We start from the raw sequence: 16,804 nt of genomic DNA, 5'->3' as shown, positions 1-16,804 counted from the left end.
TTATTTAAGGAAGCGACTTTTCTTACTTCGACTGTTATTCTTTGGTTGTGTATCTTTAAGCTTGAATCGAAATTGTATCGAGTCCTGGCAAGAGTTGGGCAGGCGTTCCGCGAATACCCTTGGGTTCGCCCTTGGGAGAAGTGGGGGTGTCACAGTGCCCCTGTAGGATTTATGGATTTGATACATCGGATTTTCAAACCCTACTTGGATCGGTTTGTAGTCGTGTTTATTGATGACATTCTCGTGTACTCTAAAACCCGGGAGGAGCATGAGCAGCATTTGAAAATTATATTGCAGATTTTGAAAGAACACTAGTTACATGCTAAATTTAGCAAATGTGAGTTTTGATTGGAGAAAATCTCTTTTTTAGAGAATGTGATTTTGAAAGAGGGCATTCCAGTAGATCCGGGCAAAGTAGAAGCTGTTGCTGAATGGAAGCGGCCAGAAAACCTTACTGAGATTCGTAGCTTCTTAGATTTGGTAGGGTATTATCGTCGGTTTATTAAGAATTTCTCGAAACTTACCGGTCCTTTAACTAACCTGACAAAGAAGCCTAGCAATTTTATTTGCGATACTAGATGTGAAACTAGATTTCGAGAATTGAAAAGAAAGTTGACCATGGCACTAGTTTTGGCTCTACATAATAGAAAAGACAGTTTCACTGTATATACTGATACCTCGAGGGAAGGACTGGGGTGTGTATCAATGCAAAATGGAAATGTGATTGCCTTTACCTCTAGGAAATTGAAACCTCACGAGCAAAATTATCCAACCCATGATTTGGAATTAGCAGCTGTTGTCTTTACCCTGAAAAAGTAGAGACATTATTTGTATGGGGTAACTTTTGAGATCTATACGGATCATAAGAATCTTAAGTATTTATTTTCTCAGAAAGAACTAAACATGAGGTAGCGTCAATGGAAGGGTTTTTTGGAAGATTATGATTGTACTATTAACTACCATCCTGAGAAGGCCAATGTAGTGGCGAATGCTCTAAATTGAAAGGCTCAAGTGGCTGGGTTAATGATTAAGGAATGGAATATGTTAGAAAAAGTTAGTAAGTGGAATCCTCGCCTTGAACACCAGAAGGTGATTTTCAGAAATATTACGGTGAGATCCACCGTACTAGATCGAATCAAAGAAGCTCAGAAGAAAGACTTTGCAGTACAGAAGTTGATAGAAAAGGTGAAAATGGGGGAATCATCTGACTTCAATTTGAATCCCGAGGGGATTTTGAGATATCGAAACCGAATAGTTGTGCTGAAGGATGAAATATTAAAAAAAAAAAAATTTTGGAGGAAGCTCACCAGTCTAAATATATGGTCCATTCGGGTAGTAGTAAGATGTATCAAGATTTAAAAGGGTTATATTGGTGGGATAACATGAAGAAGGAAATTGCTCAGTACGTTCAAACTTGTCTCACTTGTCAACAAGTCAAAGCTGAATATAAAAAGCTTCTGACTTGTTACAACCCCTCGAGATACCTGAATGGAAGTGGGAGCACATTATGATGGACTTTGTCTCAAGTTTTCCACGGACGCAAAAAGGTCATGATGCCGTTTGGGTAATCGTTGATCGATTAACCAAATCGGCCCATTTCTTATCAGTGAACATGAAGTATTCCATGGAAAAGTTAACTCAACTGTATATGGATGAGATTGTGAGGTTTGCATGGAGTACCCGTAAGCATAGTTTCCGACAGGGATTCCCGATTCGTGTCTCAAATTTGGCAAAAGTTGCAAAAAACCTTAGGGACCAAACTGAATCTCCGTACCACATACCACCCTTAGACAGATGGACAATCCGAAAGAACCATTCAAACTCTTGAAGATATGTTAAGGACATGCGTTATGGAATTTGGAGGTAATTGGTGCTAGCACATGACGTTGGTGGAGTTCGCTTATAATAACAGTTATCATTAATCCATTCAAATTGTGACGACCCCACCTTTCCCTAAGGCGTACCAAAGGGTTCGGCAGACCGCCTGCCCAGCTCTCGCCAGGACTCACTCACTATCTCAATCGAGTCACGTACACACATCCATGAACCATAAATAACATTCCCAATTCAAGCTTATAATTTACATTAATAGAAATCGAAGTACAAAGTCTCAATACACCAAACTAGTTCAGAACGTATACAATCCAAGTACAACATGTTTCATTCGAGGAATAGCGCGAGTACAAGACCAAAAAGTCAAAAGTCAAACAAAAGGCTACGCTAGTCTTTTACAAGTCTCACGCATCACTCGTACCCCTGAAAGGAAAACAAATGGAGTGGAATGAGCTAAGAGCCCAGTGAGGTTCCAAATAGCAAATTGACCATTATTTATAAGTACGAGTTTTCGATATAGCAAAGTAACGAGCATAAAGTGTTCATAAAGTGTTCATAAAGTGTTCATAAATGTGAACAGTAGCACGTCAAGTAGCAATCTTAAAATGAGCGCATGTAGAAAATTTTTCAAAAGAAACAATAATCCAATAAACAATAATCATTCCAAAGTATAAGGATACGGATGACTCTCAGGAGTCAAATTCCCATTGCATTACCAGAAGCTTGATCCCGTAGTAGTTGACACTCCGTCAACTTTCAAGTAAGTAACCAATCCAGTAGAACACCACTTAAACGACTCTCCGTCCACCGTTCAACCCCCAGCTGGGCCCAAAATCCTCAAGAACACGGGTGGTAATACTCGAGTATACCGATTAGTCGAGGAGATATCACTCCACTCGACGATACAAGAGACCCAGGGTTCGTTACCCAATCGACCAAGCCCTTGCCGGCTCGACTAGAGTAACTCGCCACAGGGTTTCTGGAATTCCAGGAAGTGCGCGCATCATAAACAAGTATATCAAGTCAATTGCAACAATAAACAAGTATATCACGTAAGGGCAAGTGCGATAAAGTACACTCTTGCCCTTACAATTCACGTATATAACATGTAATCAGATTGGTCACGTATCAAGTTCAAGTATCAAGTTCAATTCGGTATTTGAAAGCACTCACCCAAAAGATATAGTGCTACTGGTCACTTTCAGGTTATACTCCGAGTTCGGAGTCCAAATCTGCGATAAAACTCAATTTGAGAACTTTGAAACATGACTAGAGTTCGAAACTTAGACGTTTCGTTCAATAAGAATCAAGAAATTGAAATTCACTTGGAGAATACTCGTGAGATACTCGCTCACTTTTTAAATGATAACACTTTGTAACATTTATACTTGAAATGGTCATGCGAGTCAAAAGTACAAGGGAAAACGTACTTTGAGCAATCATTATTTCATTTCTCAAGGGTACAAGTTCGGCCAAGTCCTTACTTATATACCTCGAACAAGAAGACTCAAGTACCCTAGATGGTTCAAGTACTATTCATATCAACTCGACCCAAGTCGCAAGTGTATTTATATAGTCCTCGAGCGTAAATTTGGGCAGCATGCCCTTTGTGTTTACCTAATTTTCCAGCCATTTAGGCTTCATTATTTTTCTTCAACAACAGCCCAACAACATACATATCAGCAATTTATGTCAAGAGCCGTTCCATAGGCTCACAATATCATAACAACAAGAACCGCATCAAGTACAAGTGCAGAAATTCAATGTGGCACAAGACAGATTTGACGTATACAAGCGGAAATAACTTATCCAAGGCTACACTTATCGGATTAATACGAAACCTGTGCCATTTCGAAGCTAAGACACAAAGCTACAACATTTATGAAGGTCACTTAGTCCATTTCCTAATGTAACTTAGTAAAAATCTCAGACTACTAAACCAGAAACCAATTCATCGGCTGTTTAAACGCATTATGCTGTAGCGGACCTAACTCAGTGTACACAAGTCCGAATCAGGTTTTCTTTGAGGCATTTTAAAGCTACTTCAGAACACTACAACTTTTATGTTTTGGCCCAGAGCTAAATCAGAATGGATCCTGATCAAAAATCGTGATAAACTGGACTGAACTGAAGAAACGGACTGCTGGGAAATTCTTAAAACAGCAAGGGTATTTTGGACTTTTCACGACCTCCGTTGCTCCGATTGAGATGAAATTTTACAGGCACCTATAAAATGCCATTCTCTACAACTTTCCTTCTTTGACAAAAGGTCAATTCGGCCTCTAACATATAGGTACAATTTCGGACAGAATGCTTGGGAAATTTTCCAGAAATCTGGAATTTTTAGCTCTAAGTGTAATTTCCTCAAATTTCTGGTTCTAATCACCACTAAACAACCTTATATAACCTTAATTGCAACATTTACACATCATACATCACATTGAGCAGAAAATCAGAACCCCTAGTTCATCAAATAAATTGGGGAAAACCTCTAAATCATGCTAATCATCCATGATTCCACCACTATAATCAAACTACTAACTTAATTTAACAAAATCAAAAGCAAAACTTAGAGAGATGAGTTCTCTTACCTTGGTTAGAAGTCTCTAAAAGCAGCCCCAAGCTTTCCTTTTCCAAACTTTCACCACCAAACACTAACTAACCACTCAAAGACAAGATTAATCGGTTTCTTTTGTTTGATTTCTCACTTTGTTGGTGGATTGAAGAAGAAATGGAGAAGAGTTTTGTTTTTCCTCTCTTGTTCTTACTCTCTCTCTCTCTCGGCTCTTAGCAGCAGAAAATGAAGAGAAATGAAGCTGATTTTTGTCTTATAAGGAGTAAGAAGGTTAGAGTTAATTAAGACCACAATTTGGCTAACACTTGGACAATTCTTAGCCACTAATTTTTCTCTTTCTTCCCCTTGCTTATAAGCCACAAATTTCGGTCCCCTTAGCTGTAATATAAGAAGATATTTTGGCTCAAATATCAATAAGCTTGTGGTGCAAGAAAGTGGTGGTCCAGTGGTGCGTTCAAACGGTAGTGCGCGGGACCCGCCGGTTCGCGCCGTTTTTCTTAAAAACTCACGTACTAGGGTTTTTACTTCCCATTCACTAACCTTATTTTACTGCTACTACTCACATATTATTTTTCACTTAAAAGTCACTTTTAATCTCCAAATTTAATCCTTACTCTGTACCGAAAATTCATCCGGCGAAAAATCGCGAAAACCCTAATTTTACTCCAAACTTGAAACCAAAGCGTAAAACCTTATTTTCTAGGTTTATTTACACTTATCATGGGATAATTGGATAGTAGGGCTTTAATAAATGATAATCTTCAAATAAAAAGAAATTTTTAAGAAAACGTGAGGAATTTTCCAATTCCAGTAATTAAAATTAGGGTTTCAATTAAAATATGAGAGATTTAGGAAAACCGGTTAGTCACAAGTAAACTAGGGTTTTTGGCTACAATATTAGGGTTTCTAGTCTTTTAAACCAAAATAAGGTTTTAAATCAACCCAAAGAAATACACTTTAATATTTTCTTCACAAACAACCTCCTAATATTCGGGATGTTACACAAATGGCACCATACGAAACTCCCTACGGAAGAAAGTGTCGATCACCAGTTTATTGGGATGAAGTAGGGGAAAGGAAGATTTTAGATCCAACGACGGTACCATGGATGGAGGATGCACATGAAAAGGTCAAGTTAGTATATCAGAGACTCCAAACAGCTCAAATCGACAAAAGAGTTGCGCAGATAATCGCAGGAAGGATTTGAAATTCGAAGTTGGAGATTTCCTATTTCTCAAGGTCATTCCGTTGCGAAGTGTCACAGTGGGTAAAGGAAAGAAACTTTAACCAAGATTTGTGGGGCCCTTCAAAATTCTTCAATGAATCGAAAAAGTGGCATACCGATTCGAACTGCCACCGAGTTTATCCAGGATTCATGATGTTTTTCGTGTCTCAATGCGAAAGAAGTACCATCCTGATCCAACTCACATCTTACAGTCAGAAGAAATTGAAATAGATGTGTGAGGACCCGAAAATTTTCCGAATTTCTAGGCTTTATTTTATTTAATTGCACACTTTTATACCTTTTCTTTATTAGAAAATTCCCCAGATAATTTTTATGAGCAAAATATAGTTTTTAAATCATTTTTCTAGTATAAGTTAGTTCATGTGAAATTAAGAGTGTATATCGAATGTGGGACCCGCTAGTGCGAAATGTTCGGAAAAATTCGGCCAATTAAGTTAAGTTTTGGATACCGGATTTATTTTACCAAGTGCTAAGAGATAATTAAAGGTTGTTATATGGATGAGAGTGGAGAGACAAAAGGATAGCCAAGCATTAATGAGAGTGACAAGTGTCACTTTGTGATTTGGTTGGACTTTGACCTTTGGACCAATTTTACCAATAAATCAAAATTGACCAAAAACATCTTCATTCTTCTAGCATCTTGGCCGAATTCTTGAGGAGGAAAAACAAGAAGAAAGCCTTCAACTCCAACTCCATTTCTTGCTCAATCTTGTGAATCAACCGTTAAAATTTCAAATTCCTCCACAAAAGTCACTTGTTTAGGAAGATTGAAGGTAGTGGTGGAGTGATTGGAGAAGGGAAAGGACTAAGCCATCACCTTTCTTGAGATTTCAAGGTATCATGTCTAGCAATCCTTTCTTTGTCCATAATAATGTTTAATTAGTGACTTGTGTTAGTCATAGAGTTGGATTTGTGCAAGGTTTTGTGACTTTTGGTGAAGTTTTATAATTATTGGGGATTTTTCTGTTTTCATATGGATATGATTATGTGGTCATGTATGATGATTGGAAATGATATTTAAGGAAGCTAGAAGGTGGAAAAAGTGGTTAATTGCAAGCAATTTCTGTTTTGGAAAGAAAATTGGAAACCTAGGGTTTCATGTTCTTACATTCTGCCCGGCACTGTAGCTCATAGCTAGGGGCCGAATTGGCCTTGGGTTAAAACATGAAAGTTGTATGTAATGATGATTTATAGATGTCTACAAAATTTCAGGTCAATCGAAGCAACGTAACTTGTGAAAAGACTGAAATACCCCTGCTGCCCTGTTTCTACCCGAACTTGGTAATCAGTTTTGATAATTGGATCATTCGATTGGGAATGATTCTGATTTGATTGTTGAGGTCTTCTGATGAATTGTAGCCTTGTATCTTAGCTTTCGGATGGCTTTGGAATCACTTGATTTGGACTTAGGTAGCCTGACTTATGATGTTTGAACCAGAATGTGGTTTGTGAACCTGTTTGTGCGGTTCTGGTTTAGTATCTTGTATTTTTGACCTGGGTACACTCAGAACTGGATAGAGTAGCGTTCTTCAAAATTGTAGCCCTAACTCTTAGCTTCGAAATGGTGTATCTTGTACCTCCATCCGATAATCGTAGTGCCAATGGTGCCAAAACCGTAAAATGATGTCAAAATCTGTTTTTTTGGGTTAAAGCCTAATTCCATTTCCGGATTTTTTCTGGTTTACTCTAGTGCTTATACATTCTTATGGAGCCCTATTTTGGTAGTATGTGGAATTGGTTTATGACTTGTAATCGAGTCTTATTGTGCTTATTTGAATATTTTAGGGGGCTTGACTTTCATTTCCGGACTTTTCCCTAGCTTGAATTGTACTTGTACTACTTGGAGCTTACTGAACGGCTATTGAATGAATTTATTTTGTGTGTGATTATTGGAACTGGATGAGAAAAATAATGAAGCCATAAATGGCTGGAAATAGGAAAATACAAAGGGCGTGCTGCCCAAATTTTCGCTCGAGGGCTAAGTTTCTATTTAAACTTGTCTATTTTTCGTTTGACAAATACTATGACCGTTTTCCATCTTAAAACATGATACCTTTTCCATTTGAACCTTCAAATGTTTATTTACTACTTCATACCAAAATATAGAGGTATGACCTAAGGTTTTCTCAGTCAAGACATGTAGACTATAATACCTACTTGAATGTATATCGATTTTGAACCACATACACGATTCCGAAAAATAATATTTCTGAGCCTATCTAGTTGGAATTCAAGTGTTTTCCATTGGAACTGTTATAACCCTTTGAGTTTGGTTTATGACACCCTAGTTATTTCCGTCCACAGATCCAAATGGTTGTTTTCACTTTAAAGTCACTTTCATCCGTTTTACTCGTAACTAGTCGAGTTCCTTGATTCCACTTACTAGTTTTGCTAGATGAATTGTAATATTCTTTCTCGTTGAATCATAGGTTTTCTCGGTGACCGAGGGTAAGATCCGATAGGACATTTTGGACGTTATTTTGCATAATTCGGTGAGTGTTCCTTGTTTGTTGTATTTTCTTGACTTCATGACTTGTATTATTGTTTGATAACGTGTTAAGTGCTTTCAATGATTTCCAAAACGAGTTTTTTTAGGCGAGTGCGTACTTTATCGCATTCGACCTAAATAATTGTGAAATTTTCAAAGATTGAATGATTGGAACGTACTTGTGCATGAATGTAAGCCTTTTGGTTGAATTGGGCCCTGCCCCTTGTTACCGATCGACTCGAGCCAGAAGCGGACTCGGTCGGGCGATATGGTGACCTGGGTGAACGTTTGGTATACTCGAGTATTACCTTGTAGGTTGGTGGAGGTTGGTGGAGCCTGGCTAATGTCCAGGAAAGGGTGAATGAAATGAACGAACGAACGAGGGTTTTATGTATAAACGAAAAATGCATTTTCAAATGAATGAAGGAAAGGGGAATGATAGGAGAACGAACGAACGAACGAATGAACGAACGAATGTATCCTTTTCATGTATGGTTTATTGTAAATGTTGTAACTGTTTCTTGACTTATTGTTTGATTTATGGCTTGATCCTATGTTCGGAACCTCACTGAACTTTTAGCTCATCCCTTTAGTTTTGTTTTCCTTAACAGGGGAAGGCGAGCAAGGGCGAGAGCTCTGTACCGACTGGCTGGGTCTAGTTTTGGTTTTGTTTTGGTTCTCGCCCTAGTGCTTGGCACGGGCTGGTTGTATGGTGACTTGAGAACTTTTGTATTCTCGACGGTTATACTTCTTTCTGAGATTGCAATGTATATAAGTTTTGTTTTAAGTTTTGGATCCTCGTTTTGCTCTTTCTTGTGGTTCTATTTCTGATTTGTGTGAGTGAACGACTGAGTCCCGGCGAGAGCTGGGCAGGCGGCCCGCCGAACCCTTTGGTTCACCTTAGGGGAAGGTGGGGCTGTCACAGTTGGTATCAGAGCCTGCTTCGCGTGGTCTCTGCGCGGAGTGAGCCTGGACTAAGTGGTGAATGAGTATAAAGGACTAAGTGCTCATTTGAGCATAAGCTATGAATTGTGAATGTTATAGGTCTTAAATCTCTCTCATGGTATCGGAGGACCATAGATAGGTATGTCGGGTAGGAATTTCGATTGTAGATAGTTTACTCTTGGGACTGGCCAGCTCGAGATGTGAATTGTCTTATTTCGGATTCTTGTGCCCGAGTACTCCAAAGTTGAGGTGGCGTTAAGTACTTGGAAATTGCATTTTGGGAAATGAACAGGCTTGGTCTGGCTAGAATGATTTCAAGAGGCCAATGGACATCTAGTTGGATTGAAAGTGACGTAAGAGACCGGACGGGGTAAACAGGGTGTGGGACAACGTATCCCTTTTCTTTTGATGCACCCATATATGGCTACTACATGACGTTAGCATGTGAATTCATGTATATATTATCTGTCTGTCAAACTTGATATGTATTTGTTATATGTATTTGTGTATTTGATTATCTGCCTCCTTGATCTGGTGTGTTATGTGCGTATATGTTTACTTGTGTATTTGGTATGTTGGAATTGATGCTTAGTTAATTTACTGTGTTTATTCACTAAAATACCTTTTGGGGAAAAGAAAAGAAAAGAGAGAGGGAAAAACATATCTATGGACGGGAGACGTAGTCGTGGACGTGGTCGAGGCCGGGGAACTGAGCGGACCCCGGAATCAAGAGGAGAAAGGGAAACGTCAGCCGAGCAAGGGCAGGGATCAAGAGCTGCGACTGGAGACCAAATGGCAACGGCAATGCAACAAATGACGGATATCTTGGCAAGACTGGTGGATCAACAAGGCCAAATACCCGTAAACCAAAATCGAAACCCTGAGATGGGCGAGGATAAGGCTCTTGAAAGGTTCCAAAAATTTGCTCCGCCAAAATTCCTTGGAGGGCCCGATCCGGACGTGGCTGAACAATGGATAGAAACCATGGTTAATATCTTCACAGCCCTAAACTACACTGAGCAAAGGCAAGTGAATTTTGCAGTATTTCAATTTGAGGGACCAGCCCGATCATGGTGGAACGTAATTAGAGCAAAGTGGGAAAGAGAACAGACCATCTGGACATGGGCGAACTTCATAAGAGAATTTAACGAGAAGTACCTCCCATCTTTAGTCCAAGAAAGGAGGGAGGAGGAGTTTATTGGGTTACGCCAGGGAACGTTAAGTGTGGCCGAATATGAAACAAAATTTACAAGATTATCCAAGTTTGCTTCTGAACTGGTAGCCACTGAACGGCGAAGAGTAAGACGGTTTATACAGGGACTGAATTTGGACATCCAAGAGGCGTTAGCCGCGGCGCAAGTGAATACTTTTACGGAGGCCCTTGAGAAGGCTCAACGAATCGAGAATGCAAAGGCACAAGTAAAAGCCTCCCAAACTCGGAAAAGAGGTGCAGTTGGTAGTGTGATTGAAGAACCTCCTAGTGAATCAATAGCACCTTCTAAAATGCAGAAAGTGAACTTTTTGTCCTACCCGCCATGGACAGTAGGGACGGGAAATGAAAGGTCTACCAAAAGAAGCCAAACCGGATATGGGGAGACTTCTCCAGAAAGCCAAAAGATGGCTTCCTACTTGACTTGTGGCTATTGCGGAAAGGCCAATCATACCGAGAACGATTGTTGGCGGAAAGGGCGGAAGTGCTTGATTTGAGGGAGTGGTGAGCACCAAGTTAGCAACTGTCCGAGGAGACAGTCACGCGGAGGTAGTATTCCGCAACTGGAAGGAGCTAAAGCAAAACAAGCAAATGAAAGAGGGAACCGAACTAGTGGGCCAGCAAAAGTGTATGCGTTAGGCAACCAAACAGTTCCGGACTCGTCTGAGGCAAATGAAGGTAAAATTTCGAGGGCGAAATTTTTTTAAGGGGGAGAGGGTGTGAGGACCCGAAAATTTTCCGAATTTCTAGGCTTTATTTTATTTAATTGCACACTTTTATACCTTTTCTTTATTAGAAAATTCCCCAGATAATTTTTATGAGCAAAATATAGTTTTTAAATCATTTTTCTAGTATAAGTTAGTTCATGTGAAATTAAGAGTGTATATCGAATGTGGGACCCGCTAGTGCGAAATGTTCGGAAAAATTCGGCCAATTAAGTTAAGTTTTGGATACCGGATTTATTTTACCAAGTGCTAAGAGATAATTAAAGGTTGTTATATGGATGAGAGTGGAGAGACAAAAGGATAGCCAAGCATTAATGAGAGTGACAAGTGTCACTTTGTGATTTGGTTGGACTTTGACCTTTGGACCAATTTTACCAATAAATCAAAATTGACCAAAAACATCTTCATTCTTCTAGCATCTTGGCCGAATTCTTGAGGAGGAAAAACAAGAAGAAAGCCTTCAACTCCAACTCCATTTCTTGCTCAATCTTGTGAATCAACCGTTAAAATTTCAAATTCCTCCACAAAAGTCACTTGTTTAGGAAGATTGAAGGTAGTGGTGGAGTGATTGGAGAAGGGAAAGGACTAAGCCATCACCTTTCTTGAGATTTCAAGGTATCATGTCTAGCAATCCTTTCTTTGTCCATAATAATGTTTAATTAGTGACTTGTGTTAGTCATAGAGTTGGATTTGTGCAAGGTTTTGTGACTTTTGGTGAAGTTTTATAATTATTGGGGATTTTTCTGTTTTCATATGGATATGATTATGTGGTCATGTATGATGATTGGAAATGATATTTAAGGAAGCTAGAAGGTGGAAAAAGTGGTTAATTGCAAGCAATTTCTGTTTTGGAAAGAAAATTGGAAACCTAGGGTTTCATGTTCTTACATTCTGCCCGGCACTGTAGCTCATAGCTAGGGGCCGAATTGGCCTTGGGTTAAAACATGAAAGTTGTATGTAATGATGATTTATAGATGTCTACAAAATTTCAGGTCAATCGAAGCAACGTAACTTGTGAAAAGACTGAAATACCCCTGCTGCCCTGTTTCTACCCGAACTTGGTAATCAGTTTTGATAATTGGATCATTCGATTGGGAATGATTCTGATTTGATTGTTGAGGTCTTCTGATGAATTGTAGCCTTGTATCTTAGCTTTCGGATGGCTTTGGAATCACTTGATTTGGACTTAGGTAGCCTGACTTATGATGTTTGAACCAGAATGTGGTTTGTGAACCTGTTTGTGCGGTTCTGGTTTAGTATCTTGTATTTTTGACCTGGGTACACTCAGAACTGGATAGAGTAGCCTTCTTCAAAATTGTAGCCCTAACTCTTAGCTTCGAAATGGTGTATCTTGTACCTCCATCCGATAATCGTAGTGCCAATGGTGCCAAAACCGTAAAATGATGTCAAAATCTGTTTTTTTGGGTTAAAGCCTAATTCCATTTCCGGATTTTTTCTGGTTTACTCAAGTGCTTATACATTCTTATGGAGCCCTATTTTGGTAGTATGTGGAATTGGTTTATGACTTGTAATCGAGTCTTATTGTGCTTATTTGAATATTTTAGGGGGCTTGACTTTCATTTCCGGACTTTTCCCTAGCTTGAATTGTACTTGTACTACTTGGAGCTTACTGAACGGCTATTGAGTGAATTTATTTTGTGTGTGATTATTGGGACTGGATGAGAAAAATAATGAAGCCATAAATGGCTGGAAATAGGAAAATACAAAGGGCGTGCTGCCCAAATTTTCGCTCGAGGGCTAAGTTTCTATTTAAACTTGTCTATTTTTCGTTTGACAAATACTATGACCGTTTTCCATCTTAAAACATGATACCTTTTCCATTTGAACCTTCAAATGTTTATTTACTACTTCATACCAAAATATAGAGGTATGACCTAAGGTTTTCTCAGTCAAGACATGTAGACTATAATACCTACTTGAATGTATATCGATTTTGAACCACATACACGATTCCGAAAAATAATATTTCTGAGCCTATCTAGTTGGAATTCAAGTGTTTTCCATTGGAACTGTTATAACCCTTTGAGTTTGGTTTATGACACCCTAGTTATTTCCGTCCACAGATCCAAATGGTTGTTTTCACTTTAAAGTCACTTTCATCCGTTTTACTCGTAACTAGTCGAGTTCCTTGATTCCACTTACTAGTTTTGCTAGATGAATTGTAATATTCTTTCTCGTTGAATCATAGGTTTTCTCGGTGACCGAGGGTAAGATCCGATAGGACATTTTGGACGTTATTTTGCATAATTCGGTGAGTGTTCCTTGTTTGTTGTATTTTCTTGACTTCATGACTTGTATTATTGTTTGATAACGTGTTAAGTGCTTTCAATGATTTCCAAAACGAGTTTTTTTAGGCGAGTGCGTACTTTATCGCATTCGACCTAAATAATTGTGAAATTTTCAAAGATTGAATGATTGGAACGTACTTGTGCATGAATGTAAGCCTTTTGGCTGAATTGGGCCCTGCCCCTTGTTACCGATCGACTCGAGCCAGAAGCGGACTCGGTCGGGCGATATGGTGACCTGGGTGAACGTTTGGTATACTCGAGTATTACCTTGTAGGTTGGTGGAGGTTGGTGGAGCCTGGCTAATGTCCAGGAAAGGGTGAATGAAATGAACGAACGAACGAGGGTTTTATGTATAAACGAAAAATGCATTTTCAAATGAATGAAGGAAAGGGGAATGATAGGAGAACGAACGAACGAACGAATGAACGAACGAATGTATCCTTTTCATGTATGGTTTATTGTAAATGTTGTAACTGTTTCTTGACTTATTGTTTGATTTATGGCTTGATCCTATGTTCGGAACCTCACTGAGCTTTTAGCTCATCCCTTTAGTTTTGTTTTCCTTAACAGGGGAAGGCGAGCAAGGGCGAGAGCTCTGTACCGACTGGCTGGGTCTAGTTTTGGTTTTGTTTTGGTTCTCGCCCTAGTGCTTGGCACGGGCTGGTTGTATGGTGACTTGAGAACTTTTGTATTCTCGACGGTTATACTTCTTTCTGAGATTGCAATGTATATAAGTTTTGTTTTAAGTTTTGGATCCTCGTTTTGCTCTTTCTTGTGGTTCTATTTCTGATTTGTGTGAGTGAACGACTGAGTCCCGGCGAGAGCTGGGCAGGCGGCCCGCCGAACCCTTTGGTTCACCTTAGGGGAAGGTGGGGCTGTCACAGTTGGTATCAGAGCCTGCTTCGCGTGGTCTCTGCGCGGAGTGAGCCTGGACTAAGTGGTGAATGAGTATAAAGGACTAAGTGCTCATTTGAGCATAAGCTATGAATTGTGAATGTTATAGGTCTTAAATCTCTCTCATGGTATCGGAGGACCATAGATAGGTATGTCGGGTAGGAATTTCGATTGTAGATAGTTTACTCTTGGGACTGGCCAGCTCGAGATGTGAATTGTCTTATTTCGGATTCTTGTGCCCGAGTACTCCAAAGTTGAGGTGGCGTTAAGTACTTGGAAATTGCATTTTGGGAAATGAACAGGCTTGGTCTGGCTAGAATGATTTCAAGAGGCCAATGGACATCTAGTTGGATTGAAAGTGACGTAAGAGACCGGACGGGGTAAACAGGGTGTGGGACAACGTATCCCTTTTCTTTTGATGCACCCATATATGGCTACTACATGACGTTAGCATGTGAATTCATGTATATATTATCTGTCTGTCAAACTTGATATGTATTTGTTATATGTATTTGTGTATTTGATTATCTGCCTCCTTGATCTGGTGTGTTATGTGCGTATATGTTTACTTGTGTATTTGGTATGTTGGAATTGATGCTTAGTTAATTTACTGTGTTTATTCACTAAAATACCTTTTGGGGAAAAGAAAAGAAAAGAGAGAGGGAAAAACATATCTATGGACGGGAGACGTAGTCGTGGACGTGGTCGAGGCCGGGGAACTGAGCGGACCCCGGAATCAAGAGGAGAAAGGGAAACGTCAGCCGAGCAAGGGCAGGGATCAAGAGCTGCGACTGGAGACCAAATGGCAACGGCAATGCAACAAATGACGGATATCTTGGCAAGACTGGTGGATCAACAAGGCCAAATACCCGTAAACCAAAATCGAAACCCTGAGATGGGCGAGGATAAGGCTCTTGAAAGGTTCCAAAAATTTGCTCCGCCAAAATTCCTTGGAGGGCCCGATCCGGACGTGGCTGAACAATGGATAGAAACCATGGTTAATATCTTCACAGCCCTAAACTACACTGAGCAAAGGCAAGTGAATTTTGCAGTATTTCAATTTGAGGGACCAGCCCGATCATGGTGGAACGTAATTAGAGCAAAGTGGGAAAGAGAACAGACCATCTGGACATGGGCGAACTTCATAAGAGAATTTAACGAGAAGTACCTCCCATCTTTAGTCCAAGAAAGGAGGGAGGAGGAGTTTATTGGGTTACGCCAGGGAACGTTAAGTGTGGCCGAATATGAAACAAAATTTACAAGATTATCCAAGTTTGCTTCTGAACTGGTAGCCACTGAACAGCGAAGAGTAAGACGGTTTATACAGGGACTGAATTTGGACATCCAAGAGGCGTTAGCCGCGGCGCAAGTGAATACTTTTACGGAGGCCCTTGAGAAGGCTCAACGAATCGAGAATGCAAAGGCACAAGTAAAAGCCTCCCAAACTCGGAAAAGAGGTGCAGTTGGTAGTGTGATTGAAGAACCTCCTAGTGAATCAATAGCACCTTCTAAAATGCAGAAAGTGAACTTTTTGTCCTACCCGCCATGGACAGTAGGGACGGGAAATGAAAGGTCTACCAAAAGAAGCCAAACCGGATATGGGGAGACTTCTCCAGAAAGCCAAAAGATGGCTTCCTACTTGACTTGTGGCTATTGCGGAAAGGCCAATCATACCGAGAACGATTGTTGGCGGAAAGGGCGGAAGTGCTTGATTTGAGGGAGTGGTGAGCACCAAGTTAGCAACTGTCCGAGGAGACAGTCACGCGGAGGTAGTATTCCGCAACTGGAAGGAGCTAAAGCAAAACAAGCAAATGAAAGAGGGAACCGAACTAGTGGGCCAGCAAAAGTGTATGCGTTAGGCAACCAAACAGTTCCGGACTCGTCTGAGGCAAATGAAGGTAAAATTTCGAGGGCGAAATTTTTTTAAGGGGGAGAGGGTGTGAGGACCCGAAAATTTTCCGAATTTCTAGGCTTTATTTTATTTAATTGCACACTTTTATACCTTTTCTTTATTAGAAAATTCCCCAGATAATTTTTATGAGCAAAATATAGTTTTTAAATCATTTTTCTAGTATAAGTTAGTTCATGTGAAATTAAGAGTGTATATCGAATGTGGGACCCGCTAGTGCGAAATGTTCGGAAAAATTCGGCCAATTAAGTTAAGTTTTGGATACCGGATTTATTTTACCAAGTGCTAAGAGATAATTAAAGGTTGTTATATGGATGAGAGTGGAGAGACAAAAGGATAGCCAAGCATTAATGAGAGTGACAAGTGTCACTTTGTGATTTGGTTGGACTTTGACCTTTGGACCAATTTTACCAATAAATCAAAATTGACCAAAAACATCTTCATTCTTCTAGCATCTTGGCCGAATTCTTGAGGAGGAAAAACAAGAAGAAAGCCTTCAACTCCAACTCCATTTCTTGCTCAATCTTGTGAATCAACCGTTAAAATTTCAAATTCCTCCACAAAAGTCACTTGTTTAGGAAGATTGAAGGTAGTGGTGGAGTGATTGGAGAAGGGAAAGGACTAAGCCATCACCTTTCTTGAGATTTCAAGGTATCATGTCTAGCAATCC

At 39.8% G+C, this 16,804-nt stretch overlaps 1 long non-coding RNA gene across 1 annotated transcript; it reads right to left on the bottom strand.

Annotated features, from left to right (window-relative positions):
* Positions 1–2,054: 2,054 nt before the first annotated feature.
* Positions 2,055–4,612, bottom strand: LOC140012876 (uncharacterized). The gene is made up of 2 exons (XR_011819845.1): positions 4,425–4,612; positions 2,055–2,256 (listed from the first exon to the last, which is right to left on the bottom strand). It is a non-coding gene; the product is annotated as an uncharacterized lncRNA (long non-coding RNA).
* Between the last annotated feature and the right edge of the window lie 12,192 nt (positions 4,613–16,804).

Source organism: Coffea arabica, chromosome 8e (genome assembly GCF_036785885.1).
Source record: "Coffea arabica cultivar ET-39 chromosome 8e, Coffea Arabica ET-39 HiFi, whole genome shotgun sequence".
Lineage (NCBI taxonomy): Eukaryota > Viridiplantae > Streptophyta > Magnoliopsida > Gentianales > Rubiaceae > Coffea > Coffea arabica.
The sequence above is the reverse complement of the archived record's forward strand: the minus strand, read 5'-3'. Positions and strand labels throughout refer to the sequence as shown.